Source organism: Portunus trituberculatus, chromosome 39, assembly GCF_017591435.1.
Source record: "Portunus trituberculatus isolate SZX2019 chromosome 39, ASM1759143v1, whole genome shotgun sequence".
In the NCBI taxonomy this organism is placed as follows: Eukaryota; Metazoa; Arthropoda; class Malacostraca; order Decapoda; family Portunidae; genus Portunus; species Portunus trituberculatus.
Genome location: NC_059293.1, coordinates 10348504 through 10371003, shown reverse-complemented (window position 1 = coordinate 10371003; position 22500 = coordinate 10348504). Strand labels below are relative to the sequence as shown.

The 22500-nt window shown below is 39.3% G+C and overlaps 1 protein-coding gene and 1 non-coding gene across 7 annotated transcripts in view; one reads left to right on the top strand and one right to left on the bottom strand.

Moving 5' to 3' along the window:
* LOC123515600 overlaps window positions 1-22500 on the bottom strand; it is a 384796-nt gene that overhangs the window by 343887 nt on the left and 18409 nt on the right. The window lies entirely within an intron of this gene.
* Window positions 14901-14972, top strand: Trnaq-uug. The gene has a single exon. It is a non-coding gene; the product is annotated as a tRNA-Gln (tRNA).

Sequence of the window (22500 nt, the reverse complement as noted above, 5' to 3'; positions counted from 1 at the left end):
ATGCTTACTACTCTACTGATCTTGCTGACTGCATGCCTCCCCTCCTCCTGCGGCCTCGCTACACAAGGCTTTCTTCTTCCTCTCAACCTTATTCTGTCCAACTCCCAAATGCAGGAGTTAACCAGTATTCTCAATCATTCATACCTTTCTCTGGTAAACCCTGGAACTCCCTGCCTGCTTATGTATTTCCATCTTCCTACGATTAGACTTTCTTTAAGAGGGAGGTTTCAAGACATTTGTCCCTGTTTTCTGGCTAATTCCTTTCTCATCTTTTATGGAACTTGCAGTTTAAGTGGGCCTTTTTTTAATATTTTGTTGCCTTGGCAAGCTTCCCAAATGCATAAAAAAATCATGAGAAAAAAAAGAAGAAAGGGGATTTATTTGTTAGTAGTGTGTAGTGTATTGTATATGTAAACTAACTACTATTGACAGAAAGGTAAGGTAAGCTTGCTTTGTTAATGAAGGTAGCTAATGGGAAAAATGCATGGAGTACGTTTATTATGAGGAAAAAAATGAAGAAAAGGGATTTACTTTTTAGTAGTGTGTAGTAGTATATATGTTAACTAACGGTACTAGCTATTGGCAGAAAGGTAACGTAGGTAAGGTTTTTGTTGTTAATGAAGGTGATAGGAAAATAAGTGTACGTTTATTATGAGGAAAAAAAAAAAAGCGATGTATTTGTTAGTGGTGTGTAGTATATCGTATATGTAAACTTACAGTACTAACTATTGACAGAAAGGTAACGTAAGACAGTTTTTGATAATGAAGGTGATCGGAAAATGCATACAGTACGTTTATTATCAGAAAAATAGAAGAAAACAAGAAACTTACCCCGAAAAATGGCGATAAAGACTGAACTCAAATAATTCCGTGGCACAAACAAATACTAGAAAAACAAATAAACAAATAAAAATACATTATGAAAACACATAAAACAGGGAGAGAGAGAGAGAGAGAGAGAGAGAGAGAGAGAGAGAGAGAGAGAGAGAGAGAGAGAGAGAGAGAGAGAGAGAGAGAGAGAGAGAGAGAGAGAGAGACTGCCATCCTAATTCTTTTGCTACACATTACACTAACATCGCCTCCAGGTAAGCATAACATTAAACAAGCAACTAACCATTGATCCAACAAGTCACCTCCTATTAAATGTTGCGTTAATGTTCCCCTACGGCTGGTGCATATCTAATTAATTAATGATGTGTGTGTGTGTGTGTGTGTGTGTGTGTGTGTGTGTGTGTGTGTGTGTGTGTGTGTGTGTGTGTGTAATTCACCACGGTCATCTGCTGGTCAGTCTTTCTCTATTACGGAGCGAACTCAGAGCTCATAGACCGATCTTCGGGTAGGACTGAGACCACAACACACTCCACACACCGGGAAAGCGAGGCCACAAACCCTCGAGTTACATCCCTTACCTATTTACTGCTAGGTGAACAGGGGCTACACATTAAGAGGCTTGCCCATTTGCCTCGCCCCTTTTCGGGAATCAACCCGGGCCCTCTCGATCGTGAGTCTAGCGTGCTAACCACTACACTACGCGCGCGCATCACCACCACTCCGTCTAAAGTGTTTCCAACACTATGGTACGCGAAGGGCTTCCAGATGGTACATGGGCACTTTCGGGATCATATGAGATTTTTCGTTAAATAATACTAACTCATTTCTCAGAAACAAGATTATTGTCTTACACAAGATAATCTGGCGTCGTTCAGCTGGTGGAGAAAAGACAGATGCATCTCTTACATTAATTAAATAGAGTTGTGTTCCTTGTTGGTTCCTTTCTGTGTTCTACCAGTAAATAAACAGACTTTTGCTGGAAATGAGTTTTTTTTTTTCTGGAACCAGGTCGTACGCGGGGACTGTACAGAACCTCCAAGTAGTACATTCTCGCTCAGGAGATTTTGGGAACCACGTCTCTGCAATCACCATTACCATCATCACCATCACCATTACCAACCGTTGTTCAGTGTTAACAGTTGTGACGTGTTTTGGTAATACTGATGATTGCGCCACCACTACCACTACCGTACTGCTATCACCATCACCACCACCACCTCTATAGCCACCACTATTGCCACCACAAGCACCACCACCACCACCATCAAATTCATCCTCTTTACTCATAAAGAATAACACCACCACCATTACTACCACCACCACCACCACCACCACTAAAACCATTACCAACAACAATAACATTAAAAGTATAATAATGATGATTACCCACAAAAGCAATCATAAATAACAGCAGCGGCAAGAACAAAAACAACAACAACAACAACAACAACAAATAATAATAATAATAATAATAATAATAATAATAATAATAATAATAATAATAATAATAACAACAATAATAATAATAATAATATAAATCATAAGGTAGATGTTTTAATTTGTTTTTGTTTTTTCGTTTCACTCCATATTTGCGAATTCATAATGATAAAACTTTGTTCATCCCGCATTTAATGCAATTTTTGTCATGATATTAACTCTAGTCAAATTTCCATATTTACTGCACTTTTTAGTTTCCAGTAACTGCTGTTGAGAGAGAGAGAGAGAGAGAGAGAGAGAGAGAGAGAGAGAGAGAGAGAGAGAGAGAGAGAGAGAGAGAGAGAGAGAGAGAGAGAGAGAGAGAGAGAAAGAAAGAAAGAAAGAAAGAAAGAAAGAAAGAAAGAAAGAAAGAAAGAAAGAAAGAAAAGGAAGGAAGGAAGGAAGGAAGGAAGGAAGGAAGGAAGGAAGGAAGGAAGGAAGGAAGGAAGGAAAGAGAAACAGAAAGAGAGAAAAAGAAAAAGAGAGAAAAAAAGAAAAAGAAAGGAAGAAAAGTAAACAAAAACACAAACATTCTCTAAAATATAATGAAGTGTAGTGACAAAAGATTAACAAGTAAAAACAGAACACAGCACAAGGCCTCACGGAGACTAGAAATCAGATAATATTGGATTCAGAGTCACAAGTACAGACCATTACACCGTAGGACCTGCTCGGGAAATGGTATCTAAGTAGACCTTTCTATATAAGTTAATTGTTTTTGGTGCCCTTAGCCAAATTTCATCTTGCAAGAAATACATATATACACACATACATAAATAAATAAACAAATGTGATTCTCCATGAACGTGTGTGTGTGTGTGTGTTTTCCTTGGCGTCACTGTCTCCCTGCTTATTGGTAACACGCTCGTCAGCCTGTGGTTCGCGTCCTGCTCAAGGCTTTACATAGCGAGTAGTGAGTAGTGAGTAGTTCCCCGTTACTGTGAAGGTTGTTTTAAAGGTCTCAGCCTCATAATTTATTGGTTTGTATGTGTTATGGGCTCTTAACTTGGAGAGGGTGGAGATATTTGGGTGTGTCTCCTTTCACGTGTAGGTGCTGTTCACCTAGCAGTGAGTAGGTACGGGATGTAAATCGAGGAGTTGTGACCTTGTTGTCCCGGTGTGTGTGTGTGCCTGGGTCTCAGGCCTATCCGAAGATCGGAAATAATGAGCTCTGAGCTCGTTCCGTAGGATAACATCTGGCTGTCTCGTCAGAGACTGCAGCAGATCAAACAGTGAAACACACCCCGCGTAGTGTAGTGGTTAGCACGCTCGACTCACAATCGAGAGGGCCGGGTTCGAGTCCCGGTAAACGGCGAGGCAAATGGGCAAGCCTCTTAATGTGTGGCCCCTGTTCACCTAGCAGTAAATAGGTACGGGATGTAACTCGAGTGGTTGTGGCCTCGCTTTCTCAGTGTGTGGAGTGTGTTGTGGTCTCAGTCCTACCCGAAGATTGGTCTATGAGCTCTGCTGAGCTCGCTCCGTAATGGGGAAGACTGGCTGGGTGACCAGCAGACAATCGAGGTGAATTACACACACCATAATTCACAATACCATATACACGTACTAAATGAACACCTATAATCACAACCACGGCAACAATAATAAAATTGACCAACTCATTATTTCCTACCACTAACTACATAACGTAACACTATGGCTTCACTTTACATACATCAATGATAAAAGGAGCACAACACAAGACACCTACAAACACTAAGAAGGTCAGCTGAGAACAAAGCAGCCGACCAGGAGTGCTTCCCTTACACACGACATAATACACTTATTGCAGGATGATTTGCACAGCTGTATAGGATAATGATATAATCTTCACATTGCATCACTCGTTCTGAAGTGGCATAATTTGTTGGTAACTAAGGAAGCAGCAGGAAGTGGGCGCTGGAATGAAATAGCAGATAGTGTTTCCGGGCAATTACAAGACCCTCCTTCTGTATACTCCCTTACTGAGTGCATCACCGCTCCGCTCATGCCGAGTTCAGTCATATATAAACACTGAGAAATTTGTCTTAAATGATTCTGCCATGAGAGGGATGGATATTCACCTCACCTTCACTATTTTGTTCTCATACATAAACATGATGACAGGGGAGGCGTGAGAAGAAGACCAGTAGCAAAGTGAACAAAAGAAAGAGGAACAGAATTAAGAGATGATATAAAGGTATCTTACCGCTGGGCACTCAATGCAAAACCAGCCATAAGAGAAATGAAAGCAGTGGGAAGGTTATGGAAAACAGACTGTTATTATATTTCCCTTTTCTATTTAGCGTTTACAGACCGCTGCTTTCATCCCGGCTCATCCCTGTTCTCTGCCGCTCTGCATCACTAGGCTGGCTGCTGGAACCGCGAGCATGTGAGGCGAGGCTTGATGACCTAACCTAACCTAGCAGACACACCCCACTCCAAGCTTTATTCTAGTCAGGTTAAAAGGCACGCAGATTAAAATGGCCAATCATATTAATGTGATGCTTTTGTGCTTACCCTTGACAATTACCTTTTTTCCTTATTAGTGTTAAAAGGTATGAAATTTTACCAAAGTAATTATTTCAGTCAAACAACATAGCAAGTTGGGTGTTAATTGTGTTCAGCCATAACGAGATACAAACATAATAGGTCAAGTCTATAATTACTTTTCTAATGAACCTTACTAATTATTTTTATATGAGCTAGAGGAAAAAAACATGGATATGAATGCGCTTATTGTTTGCTTGAAAATACCAGGTCATTAATAGACTGTATTTTTACTACCAAGAATTATAAGTGGGCTTCATGTTTACATGGAAAACAGTGAAGGAGAGAATGGACTGGGCCACAAAACAATTAGTAATCGCCTTACTTTTAAAACAATAGAAAAGTGAAAGCTAAATTTCCATTTCCGATTACACTGTAGCTACATAGTCAACCTTTTCAAATATTCTCTCTGAACTACTAATGATTTTAAATATTCTGTGTGTGTGTGTGTGTGTGTGTGTGTGTGTGTGTGTGTGTGTGTGTGTGTGTGTGTGTGTGTGTGTGTGTCAAAGCCTCTCCCACCACAACACGCATATAAACATCAAACAACCAAACACTCTCAATTCTAATATTCACAACACAAATGCATGACAAATCTGAAATACAAGAAAGAAAATACCCCACAAATGTAGCAGGTGAACTGAACTGTATGGCTTTCAAGCACAAAGCCTAGCAAGAGTAAAAGCATCACGGCAACAATTGTGCTACGATTATATAAGGTAATCTAAAGCTAACACAGACAACAAGATATAATAGCACTGAAACCCAAGCACCAACACAACTATTTGGCACTGAGGCTAGTAAAGCTGTTGTGGTACTTTAGAATAAATGAGAAATGTGATATCTTGGGGAAAAGGTCATTACCAGTCGGATACAAAGGAGATAAGTGAATAAGAACAGATTCAGAATATTAATAAAATATATACAGTCAGATTACTACCACCACCACCACCATCACCACCACCACGGCCACCACCATAGCCACCAGCCCACCATCTGCGTAGCCTCATCTAAACACCTTCTCCTGTCTAATATTCCCTCCTATCTTCCTCTCCATCATTTCTACGACTACTTCAGATACGAAGTATTCTCATAAAACGCACAAAATATGACCATAGAAAATAGCCATCAGTGAAGGAACTGATGAAGGTAAAGGGTGGAAATGGCTGAATCTGCATGGTCATTTTCGAAGATTGTTCCTTTCTCGTGGCCAATAATACACACGCTTCCTTTCACGAGATAATTTACTTCCCAGCTCCTTACAATCTCTTTTTTCCTTTCTATATTATCCTAAATTCTTGCGAGTGCCTCTTTTCCTTAATAAAAGTATATGCGTCAGAAAATAAAGGGACTATAGCTTAGCCATGCAATACCACCACCACCACCACTACCGCCGCCCAGTCACCGCTAAACGTCTCGTATTTAGTTACCTTTCCTTCTCCCCACATCTGACCTACTTTAGTACATACACAGACACCTGATGGTAACACATAGGGTATTGGTTAGACAATGTATAAGATCCAACAAGAATAAAAGCAAAAAATATAAGCTGGCGATATCACTGCCAACACTGCCATAGTACCAACCATCGCTATATGCAGCCTCTCGCCTTACTTTTACTCTTACCTGTCTCATCTTTGTATATACTCAGACACCTGGTGATAATATACAGACTACTCTGGTATGCAGCAAGGAACTTGAAATGACACTACAATATATATATATATATATATATATATATATATATATATATATATATATATATATATATATATATATATATATATATATATATATATATATATATATATATATATATATATATATATATATATATATAACGGGTACAAGTTTACAGACATACCCACCCACCCCGCAATCTCCACCGCTAAATGTCTCCTGTTACGTTACCTTAATTCCTCTCTGCCTCTTCATTGCCTTAACAAGTGCCCTAGAGCCTCAAGTAATAGCCACAGTAGGTAGGTGTTCCCAGGTTCACGCACAACGCACTACACTCGGAAAATACGCACAGCCACGCATCCACGGCAATGAGACGATACACGTGTCTCAACTCATAGCTTCAACAAGACTGCCAACCTCTCCAACGACGCACGATTTGCAAATATTATCCTCTTACTCTTACGAAACTTAGTTACTCAAACAGATCCATTGCTTCATCATAAATGCATTCGTAAGTACTGTCAGTGGGCTGTTGTTCGCCATTAGGGTTTCAATAAATACGTTGTGCGTTATTTACGCGGTTTGTTCTTCTGATAAAGTAGTATTTAGTTCTCTATTTTTTTTTTTTTCTTGACTTCATTCATTTTTTTTTTTTTTTCTTAACTTAATTCATTTTTTTTCCTTTGATGTTTAAACGTATATCAAGGAAAACCGTTATTTTTTTCAAATTTTCAAGCAATACAGAAGATCTCTTTCGGACAAGTTTTTGACACTGCCTACGTTTTTTTTTTTTTTTATATGTTATGGCCTATAGCGCCTGTAGGCATATTTGAAGAGTATATGTGGGAAGCGCTATTAAGTTTCCGCCCATTAGTGGCGCAGGCAGTTTTATTTATAGTGGTACCCATGTTAGGGCACATATCACCACCCAAGCGCATCTTAAGTGTAACCACCTAAAAGCTGGGTATCATGGTAACATGTAGGTAACTTTAAACCACTTGACAAATGGCATAGCTTCAAAGCGGTATGTGGTGGGATTCGACCCTACGCATGGACGTCTGCCCAATCTCACGCTCACGGCTCACCACCTTATCCACTACGCCACCGCTTAACATTCATTCATTTTAGGCTTTACCCATGCTTATGTTGATTCAAGTTTAAAATTTAGTCTTTCGACAACTTAGTTTTATAAAATTCTTCGCTCGTGATCCTAGTGCAAATCACGAAATATGTGAAGCAAGCGATATAATTCCCAACCCAGAACCACAGCCACTGACAGGAAAACGGACAAATATAGCAATTTATGCCTAAAACACGGGAGTGCGTCGTGAGTGATTATCATGATAAGTGAAGCCAATTTATGCTTTTTATTCGTAATATCAACAAGCAAATACACCGTAGTAACTAAAGTGGATCTGGTCAGGCAATTATTAGGTTTCAAGCCATGTCCATCAAAATACGTAGTTTGCATACCATCACTACCACTGCCGCGCCGCCGCCGCCACCACCAGTATAACACAATATATACATTCGCAATTACAGAATAATGTAACAAACACGTAGAAATTCCACATGAGCCGCGGAAACAGACACTAATGGAGCCTGGGAATTACAACAAGGATATTAGGCTACTGTTTGCCATTTACAAGACGCCATTACCACCAGCATACCACCAGCTGCGCCTTCCCACCCACTCCCAAGCCATTCCAGCGTCACCACCACCACGCCTCGCCACGCCACTGCTGAAGCAATTGTAATAACCACCACCATCACCATTCCCTGCACCCAAGACCTGTTTATCTCTTCGGTTGTGGTGTTAGTAGCTTTTATATTTCTATTTTATGATTACTGTTTGGTTCAGATTATATTACGCTGTTTTCTTGGACTATTAAATTTAATTGTTCATTTTTATGTTTGTATTAAGATATTGTTAAGGTTTATATTTACATTAAACAATTATATACATAGATATGCATTAAAGTAGCCTATTGTCTAGATTTGTATCATCATTATTATAGATATGAAGACACTAAAATAACTATTAAACAAACCTTACAATCATTATATCCTCGAAATTATAGGCATCATAATTCATACAAATTTTAAAACGATAAAACAACCAAACAAAACGAACTTTAAACATATACAAAACAGTCTTAAATCTCCAAAATACAGACTTCAATAGCCTATTAACGTTTCCAAGCCTTTAATAACAGCATCCTCCTTTTACCAGACTAATTACGATGTAGTGAAACTTTAAACTTATACTTCTATTAAATATATCACTCTCGGTAGCTTTTTATTCCCAGGAATACCATTAGCGAGACTCAGGGCAGCCAACCACGCCATCTGGATAATCTAATACTCTGCGGGGTGCAACAGGCGCTCATTTCCATAACTAAGAACCGAATCAGCCGTCGCCTTTTATACCCAAGCTGTTTGTGTGTTCCAAGTAATGTCTCAGTATACTTCTCTCTTCTTCCTCTTCTTCCTCTCCTCCTCCAACTACGGCTTATTCTACGAAAAGTTCTGTTATCTATCTCCTTTCCTTGATCTTCTTTCTCTTTTTCCTTTCACCTGTTACTCGTCCTCTTTTATTTTCTTAGTTTTCTCTTCTTGTTATTTTTTCTTACTCTTTCTCTTCCTTTTTTTTCTAAGTAGTTTTCGTCTTCTTTCTTTTTCTTTCTTTTTTCCTACTTTCTTCCTTCCTTCCTTTCTTCCTTTCTTTCTTTCTTTCTATGTCCTCTCTCAGCTTCAGTCTTTTCTACTTCTTTCCTTCCTTTTAACCATCACCACCACTTCCTCCTCCTCCTCCTCCTCCTCCTCGTCCTCGTCCTCCTCCTCCTCCAACAATATCCGTATCATAATCTATTCGAGACGCTCTATTTCTCTTCCCTTTTTTCCCTCTCTTTTATTCTTTCTTTTCTTTCTTTGGAGTGTTTAGTTTCGCACGCTTCATTCCGGCATCAATGGACTTCGAGGAGGAGGCTTTATTTTTCTATTTTCGGTCCATTGCGGCGCCCTTGACCTGAATCTTGTCCTGTCAGTGCGTGAAAAATAAATAGATAAAAAAATTACTCTTCCTTTTATTTCCTTCAAGATGTATACCCTCCTTCCTCTCCTTTCCAGTTAAATTCCTCCTTTTCCAGTAAAACTCCCACGTCAGCTCCCGTTTTTTGTTGCCCTGATTCCTTAACTTGCAGATTAGAGAGTGGAAGTCCCATAGGATTTCCAGGAAACATTCTCATAAGAACCGATAAATCCAATAGCCTATGATTTTTTCTTTGTGTTGTTCGCTAGTCTTACTTTCCGAATAATTTCTGAGGACTAAACTATCGAATAAGTCAATTTCTGTGTCCAATATATATATATATATATATATATATATATATATATATATATATATATATATATATATATATATATATATATATATATATATATATATATATATATATATATATATATATATATATATATATATATATATATATATATATATATACGAAGATGCAAATTTTTTTTTCTCTCGAATTCCATAAACCTAACGTTATATTAAATTTATCTGACTTTACTAATAAATTCGTGTTGTATTTCTTGCTAATCTCAGATGTTTTTCCTCAAAAGTAACAAAGAAGATTGTTCTATTCTTGTTTTTTTTCATCAAGTTGTTATTGTTTTCTCTCTAATTTCATAAATTTAATTGACTTCAATTAATCAATCTTTAATTATAAATTCGTCTCTCTCTCTCTCTCTCTCTCTCTCTCTCTCTCTCTCTCTCTCTCTCTCTCTCTCTCTCTCTCTCTCTCACACACACACACACACACACACACACACACACACACACACACACACACACACACACACACACACACACACACACACACACACTCACAAGACTTACCTAACTAATAAATTAAGTTGATTTCTCAGTTGCTTTTTTTTTTTCTTATCAAGTCAGAGATGTTTTCAGGCGAGTTTCATTGAGGTAATTCAATCTGCACTAACTTATCCTCAATGAAATCAACTTAACTGATAAATTTCTCAAAACTAACCTAGTAAATCAATCCATTCCTTTTCATGTTTTCTTAAGTTTGAGTTACAAACCTTTTCTCTCGAATTTCGTAAAGGTAACTTAGTCTGCCATACTATTCTACCCACCCATTACATTTATTTTGTACTACTTGGTAATCAAATGAGACAATTTTCAAAACAAAAGTTACAATTCGTTGCTTTGTATTTTCCTTTCATACAGAGTTAGAAGTGTTTTCTTTCAAATTTCATAATGCTAACAATATTTACTCAAGTTTGCCTCAGACTAATATAACTTCACCAACAAATTTCCCATAACCAACCTAACAAATAGATACATCCCTCTTCATTTTCTTATTTTTCTATATCAATTTAGTTATTAGTATTTTCTTTCGAATTTCATAACGCTAACTTAACCTACACTGATTCCACATGAATTAAACGCACAAAACCGATACATTTTTCAAAACTATATAGGTACGTCATTGTTCTGTTGTTTTTCCTTTTTGCATTCTTTCAAATTTTATTATACTAACCCCATACCAACTTACCCTAAACTAATCTGCGTAACTTAACCAGTAAATTCTTTGCCCTATAACTTTTCCAATAGGTACAGTCGCGGTCATAAGTTTTTGCCCTTTGTCGTCATTGTAACCAGCTCAGGGTCTTCCCTCCTCTCTTTGTTCAAACCTGCCAACCTGAGCTAGTAACGATTCATCATGGCGGGAAAGCAGGAGACAAGAAAAAAAATAAGGGAAAAAGAAAAGAACGTAGTAGAACGAGATGGAGAAAAGGAAGAAGAAAAGAAGAAACCAAACGATGAGAAAGAAAAGAAGAAAAGAATAACAACAACAAAAGAAGAGAAGAAGAGAAAGAAGAATAAACAAAAACATAAACAGGAGAAGAAGAAGAAGAAGAAGAAGAAGAAGAAGACAAAAAAAAAAAAAGAATACAAAATCAACAAACAAGCAACAAGAAAAAAATTCACAGGAAAAAAAAGAAAAGAAAAAATGAAAACAAGAACAATAACGAAACCAAAGAAGACTAACTAATAACAACAATATCAACAACAGCAATAATAATAATGATAATAATAACAAATACCACCACCACCACCACCTAAGACAATTACTGGCCCTTTAATTAAACTTGGAATCTCCCTCCTCGTCCTGCTCCATCCTGTTGCTGCCTGACTCCTCACTACCTCCACCTGTCGCCCCTTCCTGTCCCTCTTGGCTCACCTGTCTGATAGGAAATTAGAGGCAGTTGGTTCCTCCTGCGTGCGTGCGTGCGTGTGTGTGTGTGTGTGTGTGTGTGTGTGTGTGTGTGTGTGTGTGCTACATAGTTCTTGTGTTTTTTTTTATCTAACTTTTGCTCTTTGCCTACTACTACTACTACTACTTTTGCCGCTACTGCTGCTACTGCTATGCTTTGACTACTACTACTACTACTACCACCACTACTACTACTACTACTACTACTACTGCTACTACTACTTGCTGCTGCTACTACTACTGACTACTACCACCACCACTACCACCACTGTTGCTGCTGCCACCACTACCACCACTACCACCACCACCACCACTGCTGCTGCTGCTGCCACTGCCACCACTGCTGCTGCCACTGCCACCACCACTACCACCACTGCTACTGCTACCACCACCACCACCACCACTGCTGCTGCTGCTTTAACACCACTACCACAACCACAACTGCTACTACTACTACTACTACTACTACTACTACTACTATTACTGCTAACAATAATGATGATAACAATAATAATAATATAATAATAACAATGTGTATATATAGACAGTGAGTAGAGTGGGTGGTAGGGAAACACAAGCTGATATAACGTAAATACTATATTCTTTGACGCTTCGGTGATACAACCCTTGTATAAGACTATGGTTGTATAACAGAAACGTAAAAGAATATAATACATACCTTGCCTCAGCTTAAGTTTCCCTACCACCCACTCTACTACTACTACTACTACTACTACTACTATCTCTCTCTCTCTCTCTCTCTCTCTCTCTCTCTCTCTCTCTCTCTCTCTCTCCTCACTTTCTTTTATTTTTATGTCTCTTTCTAGTTCTCCTCTCTTCATTTAATCCCTTTCCTTTTCATATTTTTCTTTTCCCAATTTATCTCAAAGTATTTTGGTGTTTTTTCCCTCTCTGTCTCTTCTTTCTTTTCTTTTCTTTTTTTTCAGACCACCTCTTTCTTTCATCTCTTCTATATTTTTGAAGTCTTCTTTTTGTATCTCTTTTCTTCCTTCTTTTTTAAGTTCCTCCCCTTCCTCACTCGGTTTCATCCTTCATCTCTCTCTCTCTCTCTCTCTCTCTCTCTCTCTCTCTCTCTCTCTCTCTCTCTCTCTCTCAGGCCACGCAATAACAATTTGGTATTTTGGACCAAACTTTCTATTGAATTTGCGGCGACAAACAGAGATGGCCTTGACAAGAAGAGAATGACAAAAACATGGAAACGAAGAGAAGAAAAAATAACGATAATAAAGGAAGGAAAAACATCGAAGAAAAAAAAAACGAAGAAATATGACGAAAAGATAAAGAAGAGAGAGAGAGAGAGAGAGAGAGAGAGAGAGAGAGAGAGAGAGAGAGAGAGAGAGAGAGAGAGAGAATATTATCAACAGCTTGCTAACTACACAAAGACTAGAAATTTGTTTGTAATTGACTTCTCGAGATTATAACACTTAAGAAGAGGAAGAAGAGGAGGAAGAGGAGGGGTGGAGGAAGAGAGAGAGAGAGAGAGAGAGAGAGAGAGAGAGAGAGAGAGAGAGAGAGAGAGAGAGAGAGATTCTTACCCTCTTGAATTGCTTCCACATGTCTGAAGCGCCTGATTTATATATCTCACCTCCACACACACACACACACACACACACACACACACACACACTCCTCCATTCCTCTGCTCTTCCCTTTTTCCTATATACCTCGTCTCTCTCTCTCTCTCTCTCTCTCTCTCTCTCTCTCTCTCTCTCTCTCTCTCTCATCTCCAAAGTCAATAAGAGTCGGTCAGCGTCTATACGACAGTGCTGCCAATTCCCTCAGCTGGCCAGTCACCTCTTTCCTCTTCCCAAGGGACGGGTTTTCCATTGTGCGGGGTTGGCAACACTGTTCATACCGGTAATTGCTCCGCCAACCAGAAAACGCCACGTATACCACCGGTTTGGTCTAATTGGGCTTCATTACAACCAATGGGAAGGCTGTATTTAGCGTTACACACACACACACACACACACACACACACACACACACAAGTTGAGTAGTGTTGCATGTGTTGTATGTCTATTAGTGTGTGTGTGTGTGTGTGTGTGTGTGTGTGTGTGTGTGTGTGTGTGTGTGTGTGTGTGTGTGTGTGTGTGTGTCGAAAAACTCCCCGCTTCCAAAATCCCAAGTTTAATTTAGTTTGTCTATTTTTGTCTGTCTATCAGCCTATTTGTCACTATCTTTTTCCTATACCATCAGTATCTCTCTCTCTCTCTCTCTCTCTCTCTCTCTCTCTCTCTCTCTCTCTCTCGACTCTTACATAAACGTCCCTTTTTTGTGAACGTGTCTGGATCTTTCTCTTTTTCGTAGCTCATTTGTCCGTCTGTCTGTACCTTTCTCCATCTCCCTCTCTCTCTCTCTCTCTCTCTCTCTCTCTCTCTCTCTCTCTCTCTCTCTCTCCACATAAAGGCTGGAAAGAAGGCAAGGGGGCGCGGCGGTACATTTTCATTAACATAAAAAAGTCATAAAAATACATCACCAATAACCTTATTTTCCAGCGAGGAAGCCAAGCAGGGCACCGGGAAAACACACGGGAGTCGGTTAACCCCTCGTGGGAGAACAAACTGCTACAAACCCCACCTACGGGATTGTGAGCGGGGCGACTAGGCAATATCAGGTTTATGAAGAGGTTTATCGAGGTTTCTCTGGGTTTGTCGTTACCTCCTGCTGCTTTATAGGAGGTTTAGATAGTAGTAACGATGTATAACAGCTCCCATTACTCTAGCCATGCCTATTATTACGGTATTTATTATCCACAACGAAGCAATAAGGCTGTTTCCGTTAACGTGACTCGTGTTGGTTTGTCTCCAGAATGTATAAAGCCTTATGGTGAGTTTAATATAAGTTTATCCAGATGTGTTATATAAATGGAGCATCTTAAGTTTAAATTTGCAGTTGCCTTTGGACTGCTTTCTTATGGAGCACACAGCTTTAGTGCGTGTTTTTGTTTTCTTCCATAACTTCTCGCTTCTGGAAAGACTTAACAACGTGAACGGAGGGAGAACCGAGACATATTACTGACAAACGTGACAATACCAAGTCCAGCGCCTCACTCCTCAGGGTCCCATGGTGTAATGGTCAGCACGTTGGACTTTGAATCCAACAATCCGAGTTCGAGTCTCGGTGGGACCTGGAAAAAATACGTTTTACTTTTACTCTCTCTCTCTCTCTCTCTCTCTTACCCAACGCCGCAATACCATGACAACAATCCTGACAGCTGAGTGACACGCCTCTTACCTCCCGCTACCACACACACACACACACATACACACACACACACACACACACACACACACACATACACACAAACACACACGAGCTCTTCTTGGCGCCAAATATCTCCTGTTTCACCACATACAAATCCCTAATAGCCTTCAAGAAACAAATCAGACCGACCTTGCCTCAAACACAGAGAGAGAGAGAGAGAGAGAGAGAGAGAGAGAGAGAGAGAGAGAGAGAGAGAGAGAGAGAGAGAGAGAGAGATAAAGACACGTAGTTAGATGTTGAAATTGCAGTTTTAAGCAATGATAGCCAGTATTATACACACACACACACACACACACACACACACACACACACACACACACACACATCAAAGGTTAGTTCAGGTTACGAGTAGATTAGGTTAGGTTAGGTTAGAACAAGAAATAACAAGAAAAAAAAGACAAGAATTAGAGGAATAAATATATACTATTCTATTCACAGTACATACAATAGAACAAGAACAAAAATGATAAGAAAAAAAATTATAACGATATTCTCCTCTCTATCTCTCTCTCTCTCTCTCTCTCTCTCTCTCTCTCTCTCTCTCTCTCTATCACCCGTGGCTTTCCATTAAACTCCTAGCCATGGCAAGATCAACATGAGGAGCAACAGCAGCAGCAGCAGCAGCAGCAGCAGCAGGAACACTCGAGGGGGTCTTGGCTCGCTAGGGACTTTTGTAGGGGAAATGAAAAGTATGGTGTGTAAGTACGTAGGTGGTTCACGTTTGGAAAGGTTTAGTGAGAGTGTTTCTTTCCTCGATGGGGTGGAAAGATGGTGGTTTTGTGGGTTTTGTGATGGTTTTGTGGGTGGAGAGTGTGTAGAATGATTGCTGGTTGTTGTTAGTGTTGTTACTGTTGTTGTTAATAGTGGTACTTGTAAAATGTGTTGCTTTTTGTGTTGCATTTGTTGTTAGTGATAGTAAGAGGAGTAAAAAGGAAGAAGAAGAACAAGAACAAGAACAAGAACTAGAAGAACAAGATCATTAGCAAGAAAAACAAGAACAAGCAAGAACAAGTACAAAAGAAAAAAGGGAATGGAAAACCAAACGAATACAAATATAAAAAAGACAAGAACAAAGACATGAATGATAAAACAACAACAACAACAACAACAACAAATCTTTGACACTATTTCCATCCCTCTCCTTCCTAAACAGCCTATTACCTTTCCTTCTCTCCCTATCCTCCATCTCCTCCCCCTCCTCCTCCTCCTCCTTCGTTTCCTCCCTCCCTCCAATATTTCCCTCCAAGCCCCTAAGGCATATAATTTGTTCGTGTAGTTATGTATAAGGAAATATACGGTTTCCTCTCCTTGCCTCTCTCTCTCTCTCTCTCTCTCTCTCTCTCTCTCTCTCTCTCTCTCTCTCTCTCTCTCTCTCTCTCGTTTCATCCATCTACACCTTGACTTTTTCCCTCCTCCCTTCTTTATCTATCCCTTAAGACTCAAATCCCTCCCTCCCTCCTTCTCTCCTTCTCTCTCTCTCTCTCTCTCTCTCTCTCTCTCTCTCTCTCTCTCTCTCTCTCTCTCTCTCTCTCTCTCTCTCTCTCGTCCTCCTTTCCTTCCCTCATTTCCTCCACTTTTTTTTTCCTCCAACGCACAGTTACAGTTATTATTCTATCCTTTTTCCCTTGCTCTCTCTCTCTCTCTCTCTCTCTCTCTCTCTCTCTCTCTCTCTCTCTCTCTCTCTCTCTCTCTCTCTCATCACCTTCCCTTTCATTCCTCCCACGCACAAAACTTTGCCTCCATCTTTCCTTCCCTTCCTACAGTCCAGTGGTTCCTTCTCTCTCTCTCTCTCTCTCTCTCTCTCTCTCTCTCTCTCTCTGGACCCAACATGAATTCCTCCTCTAGACTTCCACACTTTTGCAATCCAGAGAGAGAGAGAGAGAGAGAGAGAGAGAGAGAGAGAGAGAGAGAGAGAGAGAGAGAGAGAGAAGATTTGCCTCCACGTCAATTTATTTCTGCTCTGAATGGAGAGAGAGAGAGAGAGAGAGAGAGAGAGAGAGAGAGTTTTCCTGCCTCCCTTTAGTCTATTGCAGAAGGTACGGAAAGCTTTCAGATTCCCTGTCTTTCCTAACTTCTGATCCTCCCGTTTTTTGTTGAAGAAGAAGATGGAAAGTCTGGAAAATGTAAAAAGAAAAAAAGAAAGAAAAAAGTAAGCTCTATTCGTTCCAGTTAAGTAGACACTGCCCATTTTCACGCCTCATTTTTTCTTATCTATCTTTACTCATCCATAAACTAACTAATATTTTTTTGCCATTTTCTTTGTCTTCTGTTTTTGTTCTTTTCGTGTTCTTATAGTTTTTGGAAGTCTCCCCTTAAGCTTCCTCGCATTTTTTCTTTCTTGTTTTTCTTTTCTTTTTCTCTTCTTTTTTAACTAGACTCACCTAAAACCAATCATCTTTAATAATGTACATAATCATAACTGCTAGTTGTTGTTTTTTTTTCTATGTATCAAAGAAAAGTAATTAAAAAAAAAACTTTGTACTCTTCTAATCAAAATATACGCCAATTTCTCCCGATACTGTCATGAAAGAGAGAGAGAGAGAGAGAGAGAGAGAGAGAGAGAGAGAGAGAGAGAGAGAGGCATTCCATTATATTAACATTCCTATTGAAGATAACTACGGGCTGCAACAATGATGGTAATAATAAGGACAAGAACAACAACAAGAACAAGAAGAACACGAGTAAGAACAAGAGGAACAAACCCAAGAACAAAGACAAAATGCACACAAAAAACACAATAAAGAATAAAAACACGATAAACAAGAAGAAAAAGAACAATAATATAAAAAAAAAGAAATACAAGACAAGAACAATAAAATTAATAAAAAGTAAACAAATAAATAAATAGATAAACTAACCCACTAACCACAAAAAAGAAAAAAAAGAAATTCACAAGACAAAAAAAAAAAAAAAAGAAGTCCATTATTTCCTTCTTTCTCTCTGGCTTCCTTCAGACAAAGCCACCAATAAGGAGAGAGTTCGAATTCTCGCTCCTCCAATCTCAACCAATCAAACGACGGATAGCTGGCGCGGCAAAATATTCTGATTGGTCCTGACAGCTAAAGTATAGACGGTGCTTGCCTTGCTCCACGCTGATTGGCTAAGAGAGAGAGAGAGAGAGAGAGAGAGAGAGAGAGAGAGAGAGAGAGAGATGGGGGGAAGACAATATTAGTTGATGGATAGATGAATAGATAAATGAATGGATAGGTGGATGAATTGGCGAGTGGATATATAGATAAGTAGCAGGGTGGATAGATAGATAGACAGATAGATAGATTGATTGATTGATAAAGATAATAGATGTATAGAGAGATAGGTAGTTAGATAAATAGGTGGGTGGTTAGATAGATAGACAAATACATAGCTAAATAGATAGGTACATAAATAAATAGATAGATAGGTAGATCGATACAGAGAGAGAGAGAGAGAGAGAGAGAGAGAGAGAGAGAGTGTGTTACTACCCTCTCCTCTCTCTCTCTCTCTCTCTCTCTCTCTCTCTCTCTCTCTCTCTCTCTCTCTCTCTCGTTCTAACAAACTACCTGATACATACGTTAAATCAAGCAAACAAACACACCATTAAACAGAAACAAGCACGTGTGAATAGACAAACAAACAGACAAACAGACAAAATTACACAAAATTATATACACAGATACATACACCTGCCAAAAAAAAAAATAATAATAATAATAACAAAACAAAACAAAAATAAATAGAAAATACATATATACGCGAATGAACCCACAGAAAACTCACATAAATTCAAAACTATATTCTACGAAGGGTAAGCAAGCAGACTATTTGAGCAATGCGGGTGAATAAATAGACACACGAAGGCAAACTGGAACAAATGCGAGTACTGTGTGACCGGTAAACACTGGCGGAGGTGCGTGAAGGCTTACATGGATAGACAAGACAGGTAAGTAAGTAGATAGATAGATGGATGGGTAGCTAGGTAGATATAGATAGATAGATAGACTGAAAGAAAGGTGAATAGATAGATAGATAAATCAACGTATGAAGTGGCAAGTAGGGCGATAGATAGATAGATAGACTGATTGATAGATAGGTTAAAAATATACATAGCAGAAACATACAGTAGAAATAGATGGAGCCGTTAATCTACCAATATACATGACTTTATATATAATTACATACATAAAGCTTTGTACATAAATAAATAACTGATCAAATAAACTTTAAAAAAAAATGGATACAATTAATATGATACAATCTTGTGTTTGCTGCGCCACCTCACTTAACTCAACTTTGAACACTTGCTCTTCTGTCACATTTTCTTTACTTATCTTACTGTCAACAAACACTAACTCTATCGCCAATACTCATCTTCAGCCTTTAACCTGTCCTGGCCTAATCTGACACTACACTACTGTCACCAACCAAATTCAGTCCTTAACCTTACGTAGTCTGAGATAATCTTACCTTACTCAATATAACCTAATACAAACTCAAAACTGCTAATTTTCACCTCATTTCACCTCACCTCACCTCACTTCACCTCATCTCATTTCACTTCACTTCACTTCACGTCACGTCACCTTATTTCACCTCACCTCACTTCACCTAACCTAACTTTATTTCACTTCACCTCACCTAACCTAACCCAAACTAATTTAATCTTACCCAACCTAAGCTAACACAACCCAACACTAAAACCATTAATTTTCTACCCTTTAACCTAACCTAACCTAACCTAACACAACCCAACACTAAAACCATTAATTTTCAACCCTTTAACCTAACCCAATGTAACCTAACCCACCCCTTCTACCACCACCGTCAACCTTGCATATGTGAACCAAATTTTAACTCCCAGCGTGGCTCCTTCATCCCCATCACTCGGGAGCCTCAAAGTGGGGAGAAACTAGAGAAAAACTTGGCTGCCGGGGGACTCGTGCACCCTTTCAGAATTTTAATAGCATTGATAAGCTTCTCTTGGGGAAGGTGATGGGCGGCGAAGGGAGAAGGATGGCTTGCTTAAGATAAGGTAAGGTTTGGTTAGCTTAGGTTAGATTATGTTAAGTTAGGTTAAGTTTGGTTAGGTTAGGTTAGGTTAGGTTAGGTTACATTCAGTTAGGTCAGAACTAAGTTAGGTTTGGTTACATTAATTTAGGTTAGGTTAGGTAAGATTTGGTTTCATACAGTTGGGTTAGGTTAGATTCTGTTCGGTTAATGCTAAGTTAAGGTTAGGTTAGGTTAGGTTAGGTCAAACTAGATTAGGTTAGCTTACATTCAGTTTGGTTAAGATAGTTTAGGTAAGGACAAGTTAGGTTTCTTCACAACAGCAATTCATAGGAACTTCCGTCTCTCTCTCCTCCCTGTACTGAACGCGTGAGAGTGATGGCGCCGGGAAGGTTGCGTTTCGTCACTCTTTATCTTGACTGCCTTCCATTTCGCAATATCCTTGGTCTTGCTTGCAAATGAGCTGTGATTAGCCTGGGGCAGTGAAGGACTCCTCATCGGCCACAACAGGAAAAATATTGATCAAAACCGCCATCCTCCTTAACATACTACGCCTTTCCTTGCCCGCTCTTATCTCTCCCCTTCCTCTTAGTTTTCTTTTGGTTTCCCCCGCCTCCTTTCACCATTTCCTCTCCACTCCTAACTTTCCCTTCTTCCTTCAGCAATCTTTCATCTTTCCCCACTTCCTCTAAGCTTCCACTTGCGTCTTCTTAGTGTCATCTTAACTATTTCCTTCTCTTCTCAGCTTTTCCCGCCTCCTCGTAGCATTTTATTAGGTTTCCCAGCGTTTTTTTAAGCATTCTTAGCTATTTTTCTTTCTCCTTGTCTCTTCCCAATCCTTTCCTGCCTGTATCTTCTGTCTTAACTATTTCCTTTTCTTTCCAGCTTCCCAGCCACTTCTTTGTTTTCTTTTATTTTGTCTGTCTTTCGTGTCTTTTTAGTATTTTTTTCATCTCTGTCTTCTCTTATCTTTTTCCGCCTTCTCTTAGTTTCCTCTTTGCTTTCTCCCTTTCAACTTTCTTTCTCCGCCCGTGCTACAATCATAGTTTCCTTTTCACCCTTTAACTTTTTCTTCATAACTTTTATCTTATTCCTCTAACCTCTTCTTAGCTTTCCTTCTGTCCAGCGTCCCCTCTCTCTTAGCTCTCCTCTCTTGTTATTCCCTCATTCCTTAGCATCTTGAATTTCTCTCCTCTCCTTCGCATCCTCATAACCTTCTCTCTCACCTTCCTCTTATTAACTCCCTTCTCCTAGCTTTACCAGTCCCCAAATGGCCACCCTCTTCAACAAGCAAGAATATTTGGAGCCTCCTCGTGTCAGCAAAACAGAAACTTGTGACGCAGACCTCTCCTATTAACCTAACTCGTGTCCGTGCTCAAAAAGGCTTTGCTATCTCAACACGACTATTTTCAAAGGCCCCTTCCTCAAGAATGTTTCTCCTGGTAATGATGTGGAAATTTCATTAATCTGTCACTAGGATTGTAAAGCAGACTAAAACCCATGCCACCACCTCCACTAGTCTTTTGAATATGCGGCGCAGGAGTGTTCCAGAATTCGCAAGCTGTATGTCACGACTGCAGATTTCCAAGATTAATGTGTGTTCTTGAATTTGTACCTTTTAGTAAGCGTCCACTACAATGACTAATGATAGGTAGGCAGTCTAACTCCAAGATGTGCTACCTTTAGTGCGCCACTGAGCAACAAAGACTGAGAACCACTGGTCTATTTATTATAATCTCACAAGACTCCTTTTTAATTTTTTTTTTTCTGCCAGATGCGTATTTTGAAACTCGAAGCTCACAATACCATTCAGATAGCTAATCCTGTGGTCAGTTTTAGCTACTGGCGATGCGGAATCACTGCCAAACACGAAAACACATTAAAATACAGCAATAACTTCCACCGCAGCTCGTTATGAGTAGCGGTAAGAAGCTGAGACGTTTGAAAATATGACTCTAAGATTAAACCACCACCCCCAACAGCTATGACGCAGTGCATTTCTATTAGCCTAGCTGTACAAATCTCACCACGAGACTGTCTGCACTTTCAAGAATTTTTCGAGGACCTGTATTTTGAAACTCGAGACTCACAAGGTCAGTGAAGTATTTAGTCAGGTGCTTGTCTTTCCCGGTGGCGAAGAAGGATCAACTCTTTCAATGCCATGATCACCCTTTGCTGGCACTCAACGCCCTTTAAAAATAGATAGCTGTAAAGTCATTGGTGACTTATAAAAATAAAAATGCTCAACTGTGAAAAGGGTTAACAGTGAACTATTCAGGAAGTGATTGCGTGGATACAGAGACGAGAGAAAAAACACCAATCTCGTTTTTCCTCGCGTACTAAACTATTTAAAAGACTAACACACGAACAATAAATATCTGTAAAATCATTGGTAACTTAGAGGAAATAT